The 23084-nt window shown below is 39.7% G+C and overlaps 1 protein-coding gene across 5 annotated transcripts in view; it reads left to right on the top strand.

Moving 5' to 3' along the window:
* The window catches only part of CDKL5 (cyclin dependent kinase like 5), a 225932-nt gene that overhangs the window by 45752 nt on the left and 157096 nt on the right, over positions 1–23084 (top strand). The window contains exon 2 of one of the 5 annotated variants that reach the window (XM_031660486.1): positions 2032–2049. The exons of the other annotated variants lie outside the window; for them this stretch is intronic. The gene's annotated coding sequence lies outside the window, so the exon portion shown is untranslated. The remainder of the gene's footprint in view (positions 1–2031; positions 2050–23084) is intronic. 5 annotated transcript variants of the gene reach the window in all.

Raw genomic sequence — 23084 nt, 5'->3', positions numbered from 1 at the left:
TCTTTTAGTTATTTTTAATTTTAATTTTATTCACTTGTTTTGAGACAGGGTCTTGTTCTGTTGCCCAGGCGGGAGTGCAGTGGTGCAATCACAGCTTACTGCAGCCTTGACCTCCATGGCTCTAGCCATCCTCCCACTTCAGCCTCCCGAGTAGTTGGGACTACAAGCTTGCACTGCCACACCCAGCTAATGTTTGTAATTTTTGTAGAGACAAAGTCTCCTTATGTTGTCCAGGCTGGTCCCTTAACTCCTGAGCTCAAGCAGTCCCCTATCTTGGCCTCCCAAAGTGCTGGGATTACAGGCATGAGCCACTGTGCCCAGCCTAGTTATTTTATTTTGTTTCAATTTATTTATTTTATTTATTTTTTTATTGTTTTTTTGAGATGGAGTCTCACTCTGTCACCCAGGCTGGAATGCAGTGGCATGACCTCAGCTCACTGCGACCAGCTCCTCCCGAGTTGAAGCAATCTTGCAGATTCAGCCTCCCAAGTAGCTGGGATTACAGACGGGCGCCACCACACCTTGCTAATTTTTGCATTTTTTGTAGAGACAGGAGTCTCACTATGTTGGCCAGGCTGGTCTCAATCTCCTGACCTCAAGTGATCGGCCCACTTTGGCCTCCGAAAGTTCTGGGATTACAGGCATGAGCCACTGTGCCTGTCTGCTTCCTAGTTATTTTAAAATGTACAATAAATTATTGTTGACCATAGTCACCCTATTGTGCTATCAATTATTCATTCTGTCTAACTATGTTTTTGAACCCATTGAGTGTCTCTTTTGGTTTCATCTCATCGGTAGATGATAGCAATGTTAAAATACTTTGAGCCTCAAGATTTTCATTTCCTGATGGTATTTACTGAGGAATTTAAAATGCTGTACTTTGGATAGCTTTTGTTCTTTTACTTATTAACACCATGGCCTTTCCCTGGTGTATTTTACCATACAGTGCATCTGTATCTTATTTTCTGACTTTTCTCATTGTTGTTAAAGTTTTACAATCCCAGTAAATGAATTCCAGGCCAGATAATATCATTTCAGTTTTGGAGAGGAAAATGAGTACAAACTTGAAGTATGAGTAACTTTACATAGTCTTTGGTGGATTTAGGTTAAAAATAACCAAGCATGCCATATGACATTGTGCTGTCCTTCTGAAACGATAATACTCTACTCTAGCAATAATAAATAAAAAGAGATTACCTTTTTCAGGAGATCTAAATTTATGTACTTCTAGGCTCTTTAAATACAGAGCATCAACATTTTGTTAGCTAGGTTGATATATTCAGCCAGCAAAATTATGTGGTTCGCTCTTCTCTGACTCTGCGACACATTGTGTTCTGGATCTATACCTTCTGTCTTCTGCAGTGCAAGTATACATGCTTGCTAGTTTCTGATTTTTTTTTTTTAATATGGATGATCTGACAGGGTAGGGGAGTTTAGGGCATGATAAGATATAGAAAGTGTTGAAAATAGTTTTCATTTAGTTCCTTTCTGCAATCCATAATGGGGGGTTCATTTGCCTCTTTCCTATATAATTTTTCCTCTCTAGAGTTGGAGAATCTCTTCTAATTTTTTTTTTTTTTTTTAAGACATGATCTCGCTCTGTCACCCAGGCTGGAGTGCAGTGGTGTGATTTCAGCTCACTGCAACCTCTCTCTCCTGGGTTCAAGCCATTTTCCTGCCTCAGCCTCCTGAGTAGCTGGGACTACAGGCACATGCTACCACACCTGGCTAATTTTTGTAGTTTTAGTAGAGAGAGGGGAGTTTCACAGTGTTGGACAGGCTGGTCTCGAGCTCCTGACTTCAAGTGATCCATCTGCCTCGGCCTCCCAAAATGCTGGAATTACAGGCGTGAGCCACTGTGCCCGGCCCCCTTCTAATTTTTTTTGAGAGCATTCACTGATAATAACTGAAGTATCCTGGAGAGTTACATGAACCTCTTAGATGTAGTCATAGAATATTTAATATATTCTGTTGGCTTTTAGTATCTGTTTACTTTTATTATATTACAGTAATTTTTTTTTTTTTTTCCAGTAGGTGCTTGTCACCCAGGTAAACACTACATTTTCCAGTTTCCTTTAAAGCCAGGTATGGTAGAGGATTAAATCTTGTCCAGTAGGATATGAATGAAGACGCTGGGTACATCTTGGGTGTTTTGCCCTGAAAGGAATGGAGTTTTGCCCTCCCTGTCCTCTGCTTTTCCCCCTTCTCTGTGGCTGGGATATGGGGAAGTTGGTGAGAGCTGAGTTAGATATCTTGGGCTGTGATATGGACAGTGCTAGAAATGCTTACCTAGACTTTTACATGAGAGAGAATAATGAACTTCTCTCTTTTTTTTTTTTTTTGAGACTGAGTCTTGCTCCGTCACCCAGGCTAGAGTGCAGTGGCACGGTCTCGGCTCACTGCAACCTAGGCCTGCCAAGTTCAAGCAATTCTTGTGGTATTTTTTAAAGACCTGGAGTGGAGAGAGGGGATGGTATATGAAAAGTAGGCCATCAGGGGAACTTCGGTTCTTTTTTTTTTTTTTTTGAGACGGGGTTTAGCTCTTGTCACCCAGGCTGGAATGCAGTGGTGCGATCGCAGCTCACTGCAACCTCTGCCTCCTGGGTTCAAGTGATTCTCCTGCCTCAGCCTCCTGAGTAGCTGGGAGTACAGGCATGTGCCACCACACCCAGCTAATTTTTGTATTTTTTGTAGAGATGGGGTTTCACGATGTTGGCCAGGCTGATCTCTAACTCCTGACCGCAGTTGATCCACCTGCACTGGCCTCCCAAAGTGCTAGGATGACAGGCGTGAGCCACCGTGCCTGGCCACGGGAACTTTGGTCTAATGAAATAAAATTTCTACAAATTAAAGTGTTCGTTTTTATTACCTTGATAGCATTAGTCTAGACTTTCTTCATTTTTACAAGACCATGAGGAGATTATTCATGGTATAGTATGGTAATAGAAAAATTATAAGGGTATGGTATGTGTTGATTATTTTTCCGAAAACCATCCTATTTTCTTTTTTTTTTTTTTTTTGAGACGGAGTCTCGCGCTGTGTCACCCAGGCTGGAGTGCAGTGGCGCGATCTCGGCTCACTGCAAGCTCCGCCTCCCAGGTTCAGGCCATTCTCCTGCCTCAGCCTCCGAGTAGCTGGGACTACAGGCGCCCGCCACCACGCCCGGCTAGTTTTTTGTATTTTTAGTAGAGACGGGGTTTCACCATGTTAGCCAGGATGGTCTCGATCTCCTGACCTCGTGATCCACCCGCCTCGGCCTCCCAAAGTGCTGGGATTACAGGCTTGAGCCACCGCGCCCGGCCAAACCATCCTATTTTCATCTCTGTTGCCTCTACCTTTATTAAGGTACATAACTGTTTTATAAGTCCCCAAGTTTCTACCTCCTCCAAACCATTTTCCCTCATCCTCAACAATCCTTTCTGATATAGAAGTTTATCAGACTTGTGGTGTGACTTTTCTCCTTAAAACCTTCAATAATTTCTAATGCCTGAGGACCAAAGTAAACACAGTTTGTAACAAACAACAATCAAACACACCTTGTAACAATCAGTATAATAGTGCCCTTTTACAGCAGATTAAATTGTTGAAGTGACTTGTTCAAAGTTACTAGCAGAGGAAGATAAAAGCATAAGTGTGTTTTGCTGTACAGAATTGTGAAAATAGAATCCCTGTTCCTAGGGACCTTAACTTTTAGTAGTGGAAAAGCAGTTCAGGCAGGCAAATAAATCAGAGATTTAGTATTGTTTAGTCCAAAGTTAGTGTTTGAATGAATGTAAGGTAGTGAATGAAATTTGGAGAATCTGTCGATCAAACTTTTAAAAATAAGTTGAATAGTATTATCTTAAATATAGAAACACATTTTCGCATTTTGTATTCTTTGAATTTTTTTTTATCTTAAACTTTGTAATTTTTTTTTTTTTTTTGAGATAGAGTCTCACTCTTGCCCAGGCTGGAGTGCAGTGGCGATTTCAGCTCACTGCAACCTCCGCCTCCTGGGTTCAAGCAATCGATTCTCTCCTGACTCAGCCTCCTGAGTAGCTGGGATTACAGGCACGCACCACCACACCTGGCTAATTTTTGTATTTTTAGTAGAGACGGGGTTTTACCATGTTGGCTAGGCTTGGTCTCAAACTCCTGACCTCATGTGATCCGCCCACCTTGACCTCCCAAAGTGCTGGGATTACAGGCGTGAGCCACCACGCCCGGTTTAAACTTTGTAATTTTTGTTTCATTTCTTCTTTGTTTTTTTGAGACAGTGTCTTGCTCAGTTGCCCAGGCTGGAGTGCAGTGGCACAATCACGGCTCACTGCATCCTTAACCTTTTGGCCACAAGCGATCCTCCCACCTCAGCCTCCTGAGTAACTGGGACCACAGGCATGCCCACCATGCTTGGCTAATTTTTAAAAAAATTTTTGTAAACTCAGGGTCTCCCTGTGTGGTCCAGGCTGGCCTCAAACTCCTGGGCTCAAGCTATCCTCCTGCCTCTGCTTCCCAAAGTGCTGGGATTACAGGCATGAGCCACTGTACCTGGCCTGAACTTTGTAATTTTATGAGAACATTTTAAGAAAATACTAATTGGAAAATTATCATCTCTACTCTTTTTGCTGTCAAATATTATATACATCATTTATAATTTATTTTAGCCTTATAATACTTAGTATTAATACAATGAGAACTGGTGGTGGTACTTCAGTGTTCCAAACTCAGTCTACTGCTTTTCTTGGAAAAGATGATGAAAATAACTACTTTAATGTTTGTGGTTATTGCTCTTTTCTAGTATCTGAATTTTAAAAATATATCATATAGAGTTATGTTTACTCGTATAACAAATTTTAGATTTTGTTCTTACAACATATTTCCAAAACAAGTGACATTACTATTCCTATTTCTTAGTAACTTGTATAACTCAAGATCAGAAAATTTATATTGATCAGACCTTGAAATCAGGGTTAAGCATTCATATTTGAACAGAGAAAAGGTTTGTTGAGTATTTTCTCTGCCTTATGTTTTTCTTACTGTGCTCATCCAAATTGTCTCATTTCTTTGGTTCAATTTTTATGTACTTTGTGAACTCTCACTAGGTGCTTATATGTTTGTAATTTTTATCCCTTCCTGATGGATTGACTCTTATCACTGTAAGATGTCCTTCTTTATCTTTTTTTTATTTTTGAGATGGGGGTCTCACTGTATTGCCCAGGCTGGAGTGCAGTGGTATGACCTCATCTCACTGTAACTTTCGCCTCCTGGGCTCAGTCAGTCCTCCTGCCTCAGCCTCCCAAGTAGCTAAGATCATAGGCATGCACCACTATGCCCTGCTACTTTTTTGTATTTTTGATAGAGACAGATTTTCACCATGTTGTTCGAGCTGGTCTCAACCTCCTGGGCTCAAGTGATTCACCTGCCTTGACCTCCCGAAGTGCTGGGATTACAGGCATGAGCTACCATACCTAGCATCCCTCTTTATGTTTAGTAATTGATTTTTGATTACTAATTACTGATTGTTGGTTGATAGTGATTATTAATAAAGTCCACATTTTATTCAGATTTTTTGTTTTTTACCTAATACTTTTAAAAGTCATAACATCTAGTTTGTTTGATTTTAATACAGCCATTCCAACTCTCTTATGCATGTATATCTTTATCCTTTCACTTTCAACTTATTTGTATCTCTGAATGTAAAATATGCCTCCCATAACAGCATATAGTTGAATCTTTTTATTTTTATTTTTATTGTTTTTTGAGACAGAGTCTCGCTCTGTTGCCATGCCAGAGTGCAGTGGCACAGTCTTGGCTCACTGTAACCTCCACCTCCTAGGTTCAAGCGATTCTCCTGCCTCAGCCTCCTGAGTACCTGGGACTACAGGCACGTGCCACCATGCCCAGCTAATTTTTGTATTTTTAGTAGAGATGGGGTTTCACCATGTTAGCCAGGATGGTTTTGATCTCTTGACCTCGTGATCCGCCCACCCCAGTCTCCCAAAGTGCTGGGATTACGGGCATGAGCCACTGCACCCAGCCCTGAATCTTGTTTTTTATTTTTTATTTTTATTACTATTTTTTGAGATGGAGTCTCACTCTGTCATCCAGGCTGGAGCACAATGTCGTGAGCTGGGTTCAAGAGATTCTCCTGTGTCAGCCTCCTGAGTAGCTGAGACTGCAGGCATGTGCCACCACGCATGGCTAATTTTTGTATTTTTAGTAGAGATGGTGTTTTGCCATGTTGGCCAACCGGATCTTGAACTCCTGACTTCAAGGGATCTGTCCACCTTGGCCTCCCAAAGTGCTGGGATTACAGATGTGAGCCACCGCGCCTGGCTGAATCTTTTAAAAATCCAATCTAATGATCTTTTCATTTTGATTGGATTGTTTAATCCTTTCACATTTAATATAGTTATTGATATGTTTGGATTTACATCTATTATTTTGCTATTTGTTTACTGCATTTTTCATGTTTTTTTGTTTTGTTTTGTTTTTCTGTTTCTCCTTTACTGTTTTATTTTGTATTAAGGGAAAAATTTCAAGTGTAACATTTTAATTTCTTTAATTTTTTTAAGTTTTTTTGGAGTTATTTTCTTAGTGTTGCTCTAGGACTTACCATATACATACTTATCAGAATCTTCTTCAGATGTATGCTAACTTAACTCCAGTAAGATATAGAAACCATTCCTTCCATGTAGCTCTATTCTCTCTTCCTTTTTGTGATGTTATTGTTATACATGTCTATTTATGTTAAAACCTGAGATATGTTGTTAAAATGATACCTTTATATAATTTCATATTTTAAGGAAGCTGGGAGAATAAAGGAGAGGAAGTATATATTTGTAGTTTGTTATATTAACCTTCTTATTTACCATTTCTGGTTTCCTTAATTTCTGAAGAAATTTGAGTTACCATCTGGTATCATTTCCTTACTCCAGTATAGCTTTGTTCGCACCCACCTCCTCTGTGCTTTAGTGGCCCTTTAACAAAAATTCGTGTGGAGTCATGTTACTGTCTAGTGTCACTTGTTTTCAGTACTTCCTTTAGTATTTTTTGTAAGTTGGATCTTCTAGCAATGAATTCTCTCAAGTTTTTATTTATCTGGGAATGTCTTTATTTTGCCATCATTTTTGAAACATAGTTTTGTTGGATATGAAATTCTTGGTTGACAAGTTTTTTTTTTTCCCTTTTCTTTCATCGCTTTGAATGTGTCATCTTACTGCCTTCCAGTTTCCATTGTTTGTTTCTTTTCTTTTTGTTTTTTTTTTTTTTGAGATGGAGTCTCACTCACTTTGTCGCCCAGATTGGAGTACAGTGGTGCTATCTCAGCTCACTGCAACCTCTGCCTCCCGGGTTCAAGTGATTTTCCTGCCTCAGCCTCCCAAGTAGCTGGGATAACCGGCGTGCGCCACCACACCTGGCTAATTTTTGTATTTTTAGTAGAGATGGGGTTTCGCCATGTTGGCTAGGCTGGTCTCAAACTCCTGACCTCAAGTGATCTGCTCACCTCAGCCTCCCAAAGTGTTGGGAGTACAGGTGTGAGCCACTGTGCCTGGCCAGTCTCCATTGTTTCTAATCAGAAGTCAATTATTAATTATATTGAGGATCCCTTGTATGAGATAAGTTGTTTTTCTCTTGTTGCTTTTTTTTTTCTTAAATATATATTTTGTTGTTGTTGTTGTTTTTGAGATGGAGTCTTGCTTTTTTGCCCAGGCTAAAGTACAGTGGTGCGATCTTGGCTCATTGCAACCTCTCCCTCTTGGGTTCAAGTGATTCTCCTGCCTCAGCCTCCTGAGTAGAGTAGCTGGGACTACAGGTGTGTGCCACCATGCCTGGCTAATTTTTGTATTTTTAGTAGTGACGGGGTTTCACTATGTTGGCCAGGCTGGTCTTGAACTGACCTCAAGTGATCTGTCTGCCTTGACCTACCAAAGTGCTGGTATTACAGGCATGAGCCACCACACCTGGTCTTAAATATATTCTTTGATATAGAGATGGGGTCTTGCTGTGTTGACCAGGCTGGTCTTGGACTCCTGGCCTGAAGCAATCCTCCTATCTTGGCCTCCCAAAGTGCTAGGATTATAGGCGTGAGACACGGCGCTGGGCCTCTCTTGCTGCTTTCAAGATTTTCTATACCTTTCAGCATTTTGACTATGATGTGTCTGGGTGTGGATCTCTTTTTGTTTATTGTATTTGGAGTTTGTTGAGCTTCTTGGATGTGTAGATAAATGTTTTTCATCCCATTTGAGAAGTTCTCAGCCACTATTTCTTAAGTATTTTTTTCTGTTCTCTTTCTTCTCCTCTGGTATTCCTATTACATGTATGTTGTGGTGTATTAGTCCAGGCTCTCCAGAGAAACAACCAAAAGGGGATGATGAGATAGATAGATATGCTTAATGGTATCCCATGTTTCTCTGAGGTTCTGTTCGTTTTTCATTTTTTCTGTGTTCTTCAGATTGCATAATCTCTATCAATCAGTCTTCAAGTTCACTGATTCTTCTGCTAGCTGAAATCTGTTCACCTCCTGTAGTGAGTTTTTAAAAATAAGCTTCCTAATTTAGGATAGGTTTTGGTTTACAGGAACATTCCAAAGATAGTAGAGAGTTTCCATGTACCTCACATGTAGTTTTCCCTATTATTAATATCTTATATTGGTATGATACATTCATTCTAATTAATAAACCATATTGTTAGTGATTACTGATTACTGATATTCAAAGTTCATACTTTATTCAAATTTCCTCAGTTTTTATCTAATATCTTTTTTGTTCTGCTCCAGGATCTCATGTAGGATATTATATTACATTTAGTTGTCAATATCTTCTTAGACTCCTCTTGGCTGTTACAGATTCTCAGACTTCCTGTGTTTTTGATGAACAGTTTTGAGTAATACTGCTTAGGTGTTTTGTGGAGTATCCCTCAGTTGGGATTTGTCTGATGTTTTTCTTGTGATTAGACTGGTGTTGCAGGTTTTTGGGAGGAAGACCACGTAAGTAAAGTGTCATTTTCATCACATCGTATCAAAGGGACATACTATCAACATGCTTATCACTATTAACGTTAATTAACCTTGATCACCTGGCTGAGGCGGTGTTTGTCAGGTTTCTGCATTGTAAAACTACTCTTTTTCTCCCTATCCATAATGTCCTCTTTGGAAGAAAGTTACTATGTGCAGCCCACATTTAAGGAGTATGGAGGTATGCTCCACCTTATTGAAGATGGGGTATTTACATAAATTATTTGGAATTCTTCTGCACAGGGGATTTGTCAACTCTCACTCTCTCATTTACTTATTTAAAAAATCATTATGGACTCATGGATTTCTTTTTAATACTTTGGGTAATAATCCAAATATAATATTACTTTATTTTTTTGCTCAAATTGTCCCTGCTTTGGCTATTGGGGGCCCCTTCAGTTAACTAGTGTGATTTGACATAGCACACTTCTTTTTTTTTCTTCCTTCTTCCTTTCTTCTTTCTTTTTCTTCCTCTTCCTCTTCTTTCTTCTTCCTTCCTCTTCTTTCTTCCCCCCCCCCCCTTTTTTTTTTTTGGAGAGGAAGTCTTGCTCTATCCCCCAAGGCTGGAGTGCAGTGGTGCAATCTCTACTCACTGCATCGTCTGCCTCCTGGGTTCAAGTGATTCTCCTGTCTCAGCCTCCTGAGTAGTTGGGATTACAGGTGTGTGCCACCACGCCTGGCTAATTTTTTGTATTTTTAGTAGAGACAGGGTTTCACCATGTTGGCCAGGCTGGTCTTGAACTCCTGACCTCAGGCGATCCACCGCCTCGGCCTCCCAAAGTGTTGGGATGACAGGTGTGCTCTTTGTGACATTGCTTTCTTTCTTTCTCCTTTCTTTTTTCTCTTTTCTCTTTCTCCTCTTCCTCCTGTCTTTTTTTTTTTGAAATCCACTTCTTTATTTTCTGGCGCAGGCTGTATCCAGGCTCATCCAGTACATTTTTTTTGCCCCAGTCCTAGTTTCAGCCATTTCACCAAAGAGTCCTGCTTGCTTTTCTCTTTAAACCATTCCTTTGTCCTCTCCTCCTCCTCCTCTCCTCTCCTCCCTCTCCTCCTCCTCCTCTTTCCTCCTCCTCCCTCCCCCTCCCTCCCTCCCTCCCTCCTCTCCTCTTTTCTCTTTCTCTTCACAGAGACTCCAAATTCACAGGCTGAATTCGTTTTATCGTGTTCCACCACAGTCTTGACCTCTGTTCCTCCACCTCAACCTCAGTGGCAGGACTACTGGGTCACATTTTCCCTTCAGTGCATTTTTTGAGAGTGTTTCCATTGGCTTGCCCAGGCTGGGGGTCTGTGAATAGAACTCCGGTGATCTGCCTGCTTTATCTGGGTCTTTGGGATTACAGACATGAGCCACTGTGCCCGGACTCCTGTGGTTTCTTTTATCACAGAGATGGTGATAGAGAAAAGCAGGATCTACTCAGAATTCCCTTCAGTTAGATTGTGTGGTCTTTCATTTTGGTTATTTACTTTCCTATTCCAGAATTTCCATTTGGTTCTATTTTCAGTATTCTCAGCCTTCCTTGCCTGGGGTAGAGCTGCTGCCCTATAAATGAGGCTAGGTGTAGGTAGCTCTGCTTGACCGGAATAGTTCCTGCAACATGAAACAGAGGCTGTGAGGGGTGGCAGAGGATGTGAAATTCTGGTAACCTACTGCTCCCGGGGAGAAACTTTCGTCTTGGCTACACTCACTGGGCATAGAGCTGGGGATGAGGGAGGGGGAATGGGCATGTGAAGAAGTGAGTCCTGGTTCACATTTTTCTGGCTTGGTTTTTTTACCAAGATTCAGTAGATTTTCTTGACTAAATATTTCTGCATTTGCTCTATGTCCTTAGGGCAATTTCTGCAGACTGTAAATAGTTTCTTCTCTTTCCTTGTTTTGTATCCTTTGTACCAGTTAAGGTTGTTTTGCTGAGGAGAGGGTCCAGGGTCCACATGGAGTACCTCACACTGCCATTCTGGAAGTGCTTCTCTTTGGTTTAATTTTATTGGAATAAAGTGTTACTTATGGAAACAACATTAGGTAAATATATTTCACGTATTCTAAATAGTAATCTTTGCCCCATCTTGTTTTCTATATCCTTTGATATTAATTTATAACAACAGTTATTTAGAATTTAGACTCTAACTCACCTCTTCTCTGTATTTTATCTTTTGAGAATGAAGCTTCATTTTATTTTTCATAGCCCAGGCAGATTACTTCCATTTATAGTCCTATAACCATCCCTTTTGTGTGTGCATTGTTTCTGTGATGCCTTTCATGAAACAACTTAGGGATAAAGGTAATTGAAGCACATTTGCTTTTCCTCCCACTCAAATGCTTTTATTTCCTTCAAACAAATACCTCAGCAATTCTACATCTAGATGTTCTTCAATTTTCTTGTCAATTCTTGTTGTTTTTTTTTTTTCTTGGCACAACAGAAGATGTTCTATTTCATACAGTTAATGAGAGGTATCTTTACTTACATAACTATAAATGATCAATAATGATGATAGTGCAATGCAATTTCAGAAGTTGTTCTAGATTTAGCATAGTTCTAAACTGTTGAGGCCAAGTAGAAAATTTTTCAGTGATATTGTTCAACTTGATAAAATAACAGTACTTTGCAAATGATATAATTGTCATCAGGACTGGCAAGACTAAAATTGTTTGCTTTAAAATGTTTTATTTTCCTTAATAAAAATATTACTTTAAAATGTTAATGACATTTCATGAAGCTATTCTTTTGGGCATTGACAAAAATTACTTGTCTCATTTGGGGAATCCACTTAAATGCAGACTCTTTGAGATGATATAATAAATCCCTCTTTCTAAAGTTATTAGCCTTCTTATTACGTCATCTATTGTGTTTCATTACTGTTATCTTTTAATTAGTAATAATATTCTCTATTATGTGACTTCTATGCATCAGAGGCTTTATATAATCTTGAATCCTCTCCATTAGCCTATAAATAGGTAATATCAGTTCCTCTTAATGAATGAGAAAATAAGCTTGAAGGGGCTATATAACTTGCTAATGGTCACATAATTAGTGAAGGATGACACCCAGATGTGTCAGTATTCTCAAAAGACTAGAAAGAAGGGTCCAGGTAGAGGAAGGGTTTGTGGTAAAAGCAGTGCATGAACTGCTTGTTCATCCTCTTTTTTTTTTTTTTTGAGACAGAGTCTCGCTCTGTCGCCCAGGCTGGAGTGCAGTGGCACGATCTTGGCTCACTGCAACCTCCGCCTCCCAGGTTCAAGCAATTCTCTGTCTCAGCCTCCCAAGTAGCTGGGATTACAGGCGCCCACTACCACACCCGGCTAATTATTTTGTAATTTTAGTAGAGACAGGGTTTCACCATGTTGGCCAGGCTGGTCTTGAACTCCTGACCTCATGATCCACCTGCCTTGGCCTCACAAAGTGTTGGGATTACAGGTGTGAGCCACCTCACCTGGCCTCATCATCTTGATTGGTCTTGGATTGTTGAAATAAGTTTTCATCTTCTAAGGAGGACATATCAAAATCTAGAAACTAAAAAGTTAAAAAAATGTTTTGTTAGCCTGAACAATTGAAAATAGCAGATAACAAACACTATTTAAATTTGAAATGTCTGTGGGTTTCTATATTGAATCCTGTGTCTATGATTGTATAAACTAGGAGTTACTTCAAGGAAAATGATGACACCACATTGGCTCCTTAGTCACCAAGAGGCTATCTGATTTTCCTACTTACTCTATTGTGAATGGAGAAGAGTCCTTTGGTCAAGCCAGAGCTTAGCTCCTCCTCAGCTGATTAGGAGACCTGGAGATGACATCTGTTTCCTCTTTGCTATAATGAATGTGTGGGGTTTATTCTATCAGATTCTGGATTTCCTGAACAGAAAGATGGTGGTTTGTATTTCAATGTAGTTTACGTGTCATTTGCGTGAAATGAGAAGCACAAGTAACTAACTAGTTGGTAACTGTGGAACTATAAAGTAGAATGCTATATTGTTTACAAGTTTATTCTCTGTTAGATACTGTTATAAATTTGCATAATCAATTCTTTTTTTTTTTTTTTTTTTTTGAGACAGTATCGCTCTCTCACCCAGGCTGAAGTGCAGTGGTGGCATGATCTCGGCTCACTGCAACCTCTGCCTCCTGGGTTTAAGCGATTTCCTGCTTCAGCCTCCTGAGTAGCTGTGATTACAGGTGTGCACCACCATGCCCAGCGAATTTTTGTATTTTTAGTAGAAATGAGGTTTCACCATGTTGGCCAGGCTGGTCTCGAACTCCTGACCTCAAGTGATCCCCTGTCTTGGTTTCCCAAGGTGTTGGGATTACAGGCGTGAGCCACCACCACTCCTGGCTGCATAATCAATTCTTAATTATTTATGAATTGTTAGAATGGTTTATCCCAAGCCCATTTCTTTCTCTGTATCTTTTGTTTGTTTGTTTTTGACACAGGATCTCAAAAATCATCACTAGATGCTAAATCTATAGGGAATTATTATTACTATTTTGAGTCAGGATCTTCCTCTGTCACCCTGTCTAGAATGTGGTGGCAGGATCTCTGCTCACAGCAGCCTCTGCCTTTCGGGCTCAAGCGATCCTTCCACCTCAGCCTCCTCAGTAGCTGGGACCACAGGGATATACCACCATGCCCGCTGACTTTGTAATTTTTAGTAGAGCCAGGGTCTCACCATGTTGCCCATAATAAATAACAACTAAGACCTCATAGTTGTCAATCATGTAATATTATTTTCCATTTGCTCCATGTCTATTCCCAGTTTCAGTTAGTAGAGTCCTGATATACCCAGTAGTCAAGTCAGAATTTTTTTTCCTTTTTTTTTTGATATAATTTTTGATTTTACAAACCCTGGCCTACAGGTCAAAGCAGAAATGTTAGCATCATCTAGACTTTTCCATTTCTCATTCATCAACTATTTTTAAATTGTCACTGTGTCTTTTGATTACATCTCTTAAATACCTCAACTTTATCTGCCTTTCTCTGTTCCCACTGTTGCTGCTTTAGTTTAAGTTTCATTATTTTGTGCCTGGCCTCTATAAATCAGTAGCTTTCTGACTAGTGTCTGCCCTAACTCTCTTCCAGCCTCCATGGTGATTTTTCTGAAGTATAACACTGGTAAAATACTCAACTTAAACCTTCTCTTGATTTCTTGTTGTCTACAGCAGCAGCCTTCAAACTTCTTGTAAGGCAGTTAGACCCTTTCTTCAAATATAGGGTGTCAACAAAATTTCAACAAATTGAGTCTCAGAGATCTGATTGGCTTTTATTAATGATTCATGGACCAGGTAGCATCCAGTCTACAAAACAGAAAGTTCTAATGACCTAGACTGAGTGGGTTCATTTTGTATGCACAGAAAAGTGGAGGAAAGCAGGACCAAGGATCAAATAGTGAATTGGTCATTTCTAGGTTACTTTCCTTATGGGGAATCTTGGCTTAAGGGAATTTAGCTATTGTCTTTCTCCTGATTTCTTAGGTGGTCAGATTTTACAAGTAAACGAGTTAGGTTTTGGTTTGCTAACTTGGAACCTTAGCCTGAGTGGCTCCATTTGGGCCTGCTGTTCTTTCTTTAACTAAGGCAAATATAATGTTTAAAATAGATTTTTTCAAAAAGAGAGAGCAACACTGTCTGATTGAAGCAGGATAGGAATGTAGGAACTCTGCTTTTGCTTCTGCCTTTCTCAAAAAGCCCCTTGAGCCATATAGGGCAAAGTTTGAAAACCCCCAGCCTAAAGTAGAAACCTAGACTTCTTAGCATGGTATAGAAGCCCTTTTATGATTCTGTCCATGCCTTTTTTCATGTTATTCCTGGACTTTTGCCCTGGATTTCAGATATGCTGCATTACTTGCATTCTCCAAACACTCATTTTTTTGGCCTACATTTTTGCACAAACTTTTCATAGAATGCCTTTACCCATTTTGTCTTATCAGCTAAACTTCTGTTCTTGTCTCAAGTATTAATTCAGGTATTACCTCTTCAATGAAGGTTTCTCTGATTTTCCAAGTCAAAGTTAATCTTTTTTTTCTGCTTTTCTAGTATCTCTTCACATTGGAAAGCAGGGAAGACTTTGTTATGTGTGATTCTGCACTAGTAGCTTGAACTTACAACCTGTTATATGACTTATAATATTTGCATTTAAAATGCCTGAACCAAACTTTTACCAACATTTCTTTTAATTGTCTATTTTTTGCTTTCTCATGAAAGAAAATCTCAGATTTTTTGCCTAAAAAGCGGTCAAACACAATGGCATATAGCCTTAACTTGGTTATGAAATTGGGCAATTAAATCTTTTCATTTTAGGTAAAGTCCTTTATATTCTCTGGTATTGTAGATGGCATTATTAGAGTACTGAAGTTTCCTTTTGTTATCTATTTTAAAGGATTGAATATGTGCTATGATTATCATGTATTGTGACTCACATAAAATGTAGCAAATTTATGACATGATTGGTTCCCTTCAGTCAGGGCACCTTGTCGAAACTCTTTTGAGGGAATTTTTCATTCAGATTTATCTTTAATGCAGCTTCCAAATAAGTGATTGATGAGTATTTTATTTAATGAGTAAATTGTGAATCACCTTGTGGTGAAAGATATTGTCTCCTTATTCGCTACTTTATTCTCTCCTTCTCCTTCTCCATATTCCACTTAGCTACATCTTCCTCCTCATTCCTAAAAAAAAAAAATCTCTGAATATCTTGGTGCATAAGAAAAGAAGAAAGACCAGTGGATTTTCTTGTTTCTTCCTTGCTTTAAGAGGTGGAATTGACTATAGGTAAGAATTGTGGTTAGGCTAAATATTGCATATATGAACAGCAAGCATGCCATAATAGATGCTTAATAAATGTTTGTTAAACTTGAATAGGGTAGATCTTAGGCTCTCAGTGCTTTAAATGATTACTGAGATTTGAGGATTTCTTCACTTTGCCATTGAATAAACTTAAGGCTTAGAGAGGTAGAAGTGGCTTTGCAGATTTCTGGTGAGTAGGAATTTTTCAATAATTAAAACGATCTGAAATTTGAGTGAGCTGTTTTGTTTTGTTTAGACAGGATTTTCCTCTGTCACCAGAGTGCAGTAGCAATCATAGCTTACTGCAGGCTTGAACTCCTCAGCTGAAGCTATCCTTCTGCCTCAGCCTCCCAAGTAGCTGGGACTACAGGTATGGACCAGCACACACGGCTAATTTTTGAAATTTTTTGTAGAGACAAAGCCTTGCTGTGTTGCCCAGGCTTGTCTTGAACTCCAGGCCTTAAACAGTCCTCGTGCCTTGGCCTCCCAAAGTGCTGGATTTAGAGGCATGAGCCACTGTGCCTGGCTGTGAGCTGTTTTTGTAGGTACTAAGTTTCACATCACACCTGGCATGGTGGCTCATGCCTGTAATCCCAGCACTTTGGGAGGCTGAGGCAGGAGGATCACTTGAGGTCAGGAGTTCAAGACCAGCCTGGCCAACATGGTGAAACCCTGTCTCTACTAAAAATACAAAAATTAGCTGGGCGTGGTGTGCCTGTAATCCCAGCTACTTGGGAGACTGAGGCAGGAGAATTGCTTGAACCCGGGAGGTAGAGGTTGCAGTGAGCCTAGATCCCGCTACTGCACTCCAGCCTAGGCGACAGAGTTCCCCCTCTGTCTCAGGTGGAAGAAAAAAAGAAACTAGCTAGACTAGTGTGAAAAAATTATTTGTTCGAGCTCTTGTTTTGATACTAACATGAAATAGCTAAGTGGTATTTTTCTGCTAATTGACCTTTTGAAATTCAAATACTACTTAATTCTATTATGGAACAGTAGAGGAAATGGGGATTCTGGCCAGAGAAAACAAAGAAAAAGTACCTCTTGAAGGTACTCGACAGTGAAATGATGAAAACTAAAATGTTGAGATGAATTGCAACAAAACTTTGATATTTAATAATGCATTTGAGGAGAGGCCCTGTTCTGATGATTAGACAGACCATCAAGAACAATGTAGACGTTGCCAACTCATAATGGCGAGCAAAGAGTTCAGGATTTTCAACTGATTTTATTAAATCGAGATTCAAAATTTTTGTCATTTTGCCATCTGTTGGGGGTGTCTTAATTAAAGGGATTTTATGTAGTTCAAAATAAATGTTACAATTGTTGTATTATCTTAGTACTATGAAGATGACTATGATAAGAGTGTCTTCTGTATGCTAATTGGATGACTCCTGGCAGAACCTCCTAGATAGCTTCTGATGGGGGCTGGTCAACCAAAAGAAGAAGGCACTATTAGAGGTTTACGACTTTCAGCTTCACCCCAGACTTTCTGGGAGAGGAAAAGGGAAGGAGAATGAGCTCAATCACCAATGGCTAGTGCTTTAATCAGCCATGCCTATGTAATGAAACCTTCTTAAATGATGGTGCCCTGGAGCCTAGTAGGTTGGTGAATACACTGTAAAGCAAAACAAAATTCTAAGCCCCCCAGCCAACTGAATGAAACCCTCCTCTGAGCCAAGGGTGCTCTAACCTGAACCCTAGTTCAGGACATGATAGGAAAGACATGCCTCATTATACCTTTGTCCCTTTGGAATTCAGGCGTGGCTGACCAGCATTAACGTTAAAGCAGACTCTTTGTAGCAGTAAGATACCAACGTGATACATAAAGTGTATCACACTTTGTAGCAGAAAGATACCAACATGATAGCAGGCCCTGAAAAAAATAGCAATATTTTACCCTGAAATATATTTCTCTATTTTGAAATGGCCTTGGCAAAACTGTCTCTTGTGGGGGAAACAATCTATGTTCTATAGATAATCCCCTTCCCTTTCCAGGTGTTTTTCCTGGTCTAGGAAAGAATTAATAGTGTCTGGCATCTTTTTAAGTCTTTTTTTTTTTTTTTGGAACAAAGTCTCTGCTCTGTCACCCAGGTTGGAATGCAGTGGCATGATCTTGGCTCACACCAACCTCCGCCTCCCAGGTTCAAGCAATTCTCGTGGTATTTTTAAAAGACCTGGGGTGGGGATAGGGGATTCTCCTGCCTCAGCCTCCCGAGTAACTGGGATTACAGGCATGCGCAACCACGCCCGGCAAGTTTTTGTATTTTTAGTAGAGACGGGGTTTCTCCATGTTAGCCACATTGGTCTTGAACTCCTGACCTTAAGTGATCCGCCAGCCTCAGCCTCCCAGAGTGCTGGGATTATAGGCAGGAGCCACTGCACAGACTGCCTTCTTAAGTGTGATAAGAAACATTTGCAATCTATTCCATAGGAAGCCTCTGCATAATAAGAACCTTGGTCTCCCCAACCCCTTATCTTAACCCAAATCATAGAAGGGAGATTCTATTGATTTCAGGTCTTTAAGATAAACTCTTTCAATCAATTGCCAATCAGGAAATCTTTGAATCCACTTATGGCCTGGAAGCACCTCCCTCCCCACCTTTGAGTTATTCTACTTTTCTGGACCAAACCAATGTACATCTTACATGTATTGATTGCTGTCTTATGTCTCCTTGAAATGTATAAAACCAAGCTGTAGGGGGCCGGGCGTGGTGGCCTTATACCTGCAATCCCAGCACTTTGGGAGGCTGAGGTGGGAGGATTACTGGAGTCCAGGAATTGGAGACCAGCTGGGCAACATGGTGAGACCTCTTCTCTACCCCCCACACTCCCTCAAAAACCAAGCTGTAGCCTGACCACCTTGGGCACATACATATTCTCAGCATCTCCTGGGGCTGTATCACAGGTCATGGTCTTCATATTTGGCTCAGAATAAATCTCTTAAAATATTTTAGAGTTTGACTCTTTGTCAAAATCATTGAGGTGCTGGGAGGGTGGTGCGCTCTGAGAAGGCATGGAAGGCCTGTGCTGGCTCCCCAACCCCTCATACATTGCCCTGTGCATCTCTTCCATTTGGCTGTGCCTGAGTTGTATCCTTTATAAGAAACTGGTAGTAACCATAAGTAATGCATTTCCTTGAGTTCTGTGAGTCATGCTAGCAAATTATCAAACTTGAGGAGAATGAGTTGTGGGACCCCCCAAATTTGTAGCCAAGTTGGACAGAAGTGTGGATAGTCTGGGAACCTGGGACTTGTGACAGGAATCTGAAGTGAGGGCAGTTTTGTGAGACTGAGTCCTTAAACCTGTGGATTGAATTGAAGGATACTCAGTTGGTGTCAGAGAATCAGAATTGGTGTTGGAAAAGATACCACACATTTGCTGTCCGGGGGGAAAAAGGCCCTCAGGTAGGCGCATGAATCTCCAACTTACAAATGGAAACATACCAAAGCATCAAGAGACGGCTCAGCTCATCATTAAAGCAGTGTGCAGGAGAGCTATAACTCAAAAGTGCTCTTAACCATATCTTTTTTTGAAAAATTGTATCCTCTTTGAGGGAAATAATCTATCTTTTCTTTTTTAAATCGTTATTATTTATTAGCTTCTCAAATCTCTTTGGAATTTAATTGAATGCTTTTATCAATTAATGGTCTTGATGAAATTGCTTGTATTTTTGACTATTATTTGCATGGCCAGAGTAATTTTACTTACCCTTCTGAAGTTAGCAGCACAAACAACCGAGGAAGTGCAAGATTTTTGCTTGATTTTTCTTCAGTTTCTTCTATATTTTAAATAGGACACAAATATCTCTAAATAAAAATAACTTCCTCCCAGTATATTTGGAAAACATCCCAGACTTCCTGTCCATGCCTCGCAAAGTTGCTGCTGTCTAGTCATTATTACTGTTTGTTTTTTCCCTTTGACATAAGTGACCCTCACAGGAATAGCTTCATCACCAGCTGTTTGGCCAGTGGTATTCCACTTACTTTGTTTTTCCTGTTTCTCTGAAATATACTGAAAAATAATCACTGCGTGCCTTCCCTTGTTTAGAATGAATTTACTCAATTGCTCTGGAAACTTACCTTGTAAATGGTTTGGAACCATAATGAAAAAAGAGGGTAGGCTTTATATACTTTATATTGGTGCCTTAGGAATTGACATTTATTTATTGAGGATTTTTGTGCTCATTTTCAATTTGAAAGGGTCCTAGTGTTTAGAATTAAATTGTGGGACTTGAAAGCTAAAAAGGAACTTGGAGATCGTCCAACTGAGGAGCCTTATTTTTTAACTGAGGAAACAAAAGTTGTCAAGATCAACCATAAATCTGATAGTTTGGCTTGGTGAAAGAAACCTAGGTTTCAGAAAATCTCTAATGTAGTTTGCAGTTTATAGCCACAAGGACCAGGAGTCTGGAGACTTGATAAGAGGGTCTGTTTTTCAAAATATTAACAAAGTTTAGCCTGGAAGCTGCCTTTGTGAATTTTCCATGTCATTGACAGTGTTTGAAATCTCGTGATATCTTCAGGATCAATAACCTCTACCATGTACTTTTATACTTTTTAATTAGTGGATTTTCAAACTTTTAAAAACAATAACTCCTTTTTTTCAATATAATCTTATATTGAACCACAGTATACAAAAAAGATGTGATATTTAATTAAAATAGTTTTAAGCATAATTTTAATTTGTTGGATGATAAATTAATGATGTCATAACTAAAATTTATGAAATGCTGATTAGAGTACATACATATCTCACTTCTGTCTCTAGCTTAAAATATTTCAATGGGTATACTGTAATTCATTTAACTAGGCCCTTGTTGATGTGTATTTAGACTGTTTCCATTCTTGTTTTTGCAAACAATGTTGCAGTGAATAATGTATGTATACACTATGTGGTGTGTGTATTTGTGTTTCTGGGGATAAATTCTGGAAATGTAATTGCTGTGTCATTAGAATATGTTTTTAGTTTTGAAGGATTTTATCAAATTGGTTTCCAATTTGATATATATTCCCACTAGCAGTGTATGAGCAAGCTTAATTCTCTCATGCTCTCATTGACATGGTATGTTATTTTTGGTTTTTGCTATTGTAAAAACTTGTATCTTAGTGTGGTTTCAATCTTCAATTTGTATTATATATAAATTTGAGTAACTTTTTTATGTTTAAGAGCCATTTGTGTTTCTTTTTCTCTGAACTATTTGTTCATATCACATTGCCCATTTTAAAAATTGGGTTTCCTCCCCTCTTAATGAGCAGGAGGAGCCTTCTGTGTATTGAGATTAACTTTGTGATATAAGTTGCAGATTATTTTCCTCAGGTTTTCATTTCTATTTTTCCTGTGGTTTGTACCTTTTCCATTTTTATGGATATCTAAACTCAACCTTAACATGACCAAAATGGAACCTTGGATTTCTATCCTTCCCTTAACCTCCTTCTCTTCTAGTCTTCCTCAGTGAAGAAACAGCACCTCTCATGTCTCTCTACTCATACATAGCCCAAGCCCAAAACCAAGAAGTTATCCTTGCCTCCTCTTTCCCTCCCTCCCTGTCTCTAATCCATCCTCAATGGTATTGACTTCCTCTCCAACATGTCCCAAATCTATTCATTTCTCTTAATATCCACCGATTTAGTCCATCCTTCCTTTATCTTTCACCTGGGTGGCTGCCATGGCTTCCTAGCTGTTCTACCCTCAAACTGACATCTCCCCTTACAGGTACTGAGCCATTCTCTACTCTGTAACATATGTGATCTTTTCAAACCGCAAATAATCAGATTGTCATACCACTCCCTGAACCCACCCCTCCTATTCTTGTTCAGAACCCTCCTGTAAGTCCTTATGTCCCATGGTAAAGATTATGCTTCTTGAAATAGCCCAACCTGCTGTTTCTCCAGCCTCACCTTGTACTATGTTATTGACCCCCACCCCTCCCCACCTCACCTTTGGGTCTTTTGTGTCACCCTGTTCCCTCCTGACTTGGGGATTTTGCATAAATTATTTTCTCCTGGAGCATCCCCCTTCTTCCATCAGTTTATGTTGAGTTATTCTACAGGCCTCAGCTCACTACTTGCTTTCTCTAAGAGAGCCAACAACTCTTTCTAATAGGTAGGAAACCCCTGTCATAAGCCCTTCCAACACCTTGTATCTCTTTCATAGCACTAATATTTACTGTTTTATACTTACTGTGTGAGTCTTTGATTAAACTCTATGAAATAGGGATCTTGTCTGTTTTCTTTACTGTTATGTCCCGGAATCTATCATAGTACCTGGTACATGGTTAGCTCTCAAAACATTGAATAATTGCTTAATTATAAATCCTTCGGTGTAGAGTTTACGGAATGTACTGTTTTGCCCTTTCTGGAAAATGGGACATTTGCTCTTGGCCAGTCTTTGTTCTCCTCTTCTTTTCCCTGTGACTTTCCCAAGACTACTAAATTTTAGCAATTTCATTTTGGAAGTCTTAAAGCATTTCAAACATGAAATTTATCCAGGTCAATGGTCTTGAATTCATTTAAATCCTGTAGATGTTCTTCAAGTCTTGGACTTCAGTTCCTTCCATTCCTTTTTTATGTGAAGGTTATTTTTCTTGGAGTTGAGGACAATAACTCAGACCACATTTTCTGACCCACATCAATCCAGCAAAATCTAGGTGGTCCCCAACTTCTGTAAGTTTATTTTAAATTCGGTTACTTAGAATTTGTAGTTCAGAAAATATTACCCCAGAGAAACCATGTTAAAATTGATCTTTATATTTTCATGAAGATGTCTTCAAAACCCTTTTAACCAATAGGGTATCTGAAATAGTACAGTTTTAGTATGAACTCTGAGTTTCTCTGATCCTATTTTATTGAGGCAGGGTCTTGCTCATCGCCCAGGCTAGAGTGCAGTGGCGTGATCATGGCTCTCTGCAGCTTTGACTTCCTGTGTTCAAATGATTCTCCCACCTCAGCCTCCTGAGTAGCTGAGAGTAGCTGGGACTCAGGCATGCACCACCACGCTTTGTTAATTTTTTGTAGACACAGGGTTTTGCCATGTTGCCCAGGCTGGTCTGGAACTCCTGGAGTCAAGCGATCGGCCTGCCTCAGCACCCCAAAGTGGTAGGATTACAGGTGTGAGCCAGTGCCCCTGGCTCTGATCCCATTGTAGCTCTGTTTTTCTTTTTCTTTTTTTTTGAGACTAAGTCTTGCTCTGTCGCCCAGGCTGGAGTGCAATGGCACAACCTCGGCTCACTGCAACCTCCGCCTCCTGGATTCAGGTGATTCTCCTGCCCCAGCCTTCCAAGTAGCTGGGATTACAGGCATGTGCTACCATGCCCCGCTAATT

Source organism: Papio anubis, chromosome X, assembly GCF_008728515.1.
Source record: "Papio anubis isolate 15944 chromosome X, Panubis1.0, whole genome shotgun sequence".
Classification (NCBI taxonomy): Eukaryota; Metazoa; Chordata; class Mammalia; order Primates; family Cercopithecidae; genus Papio; species Papio anubis.
The sequence above is the reverse complement of the archived record's forward strand: the minus strand, read 5'-3'. Positions and strand labels throughout refer to the sequence as shown.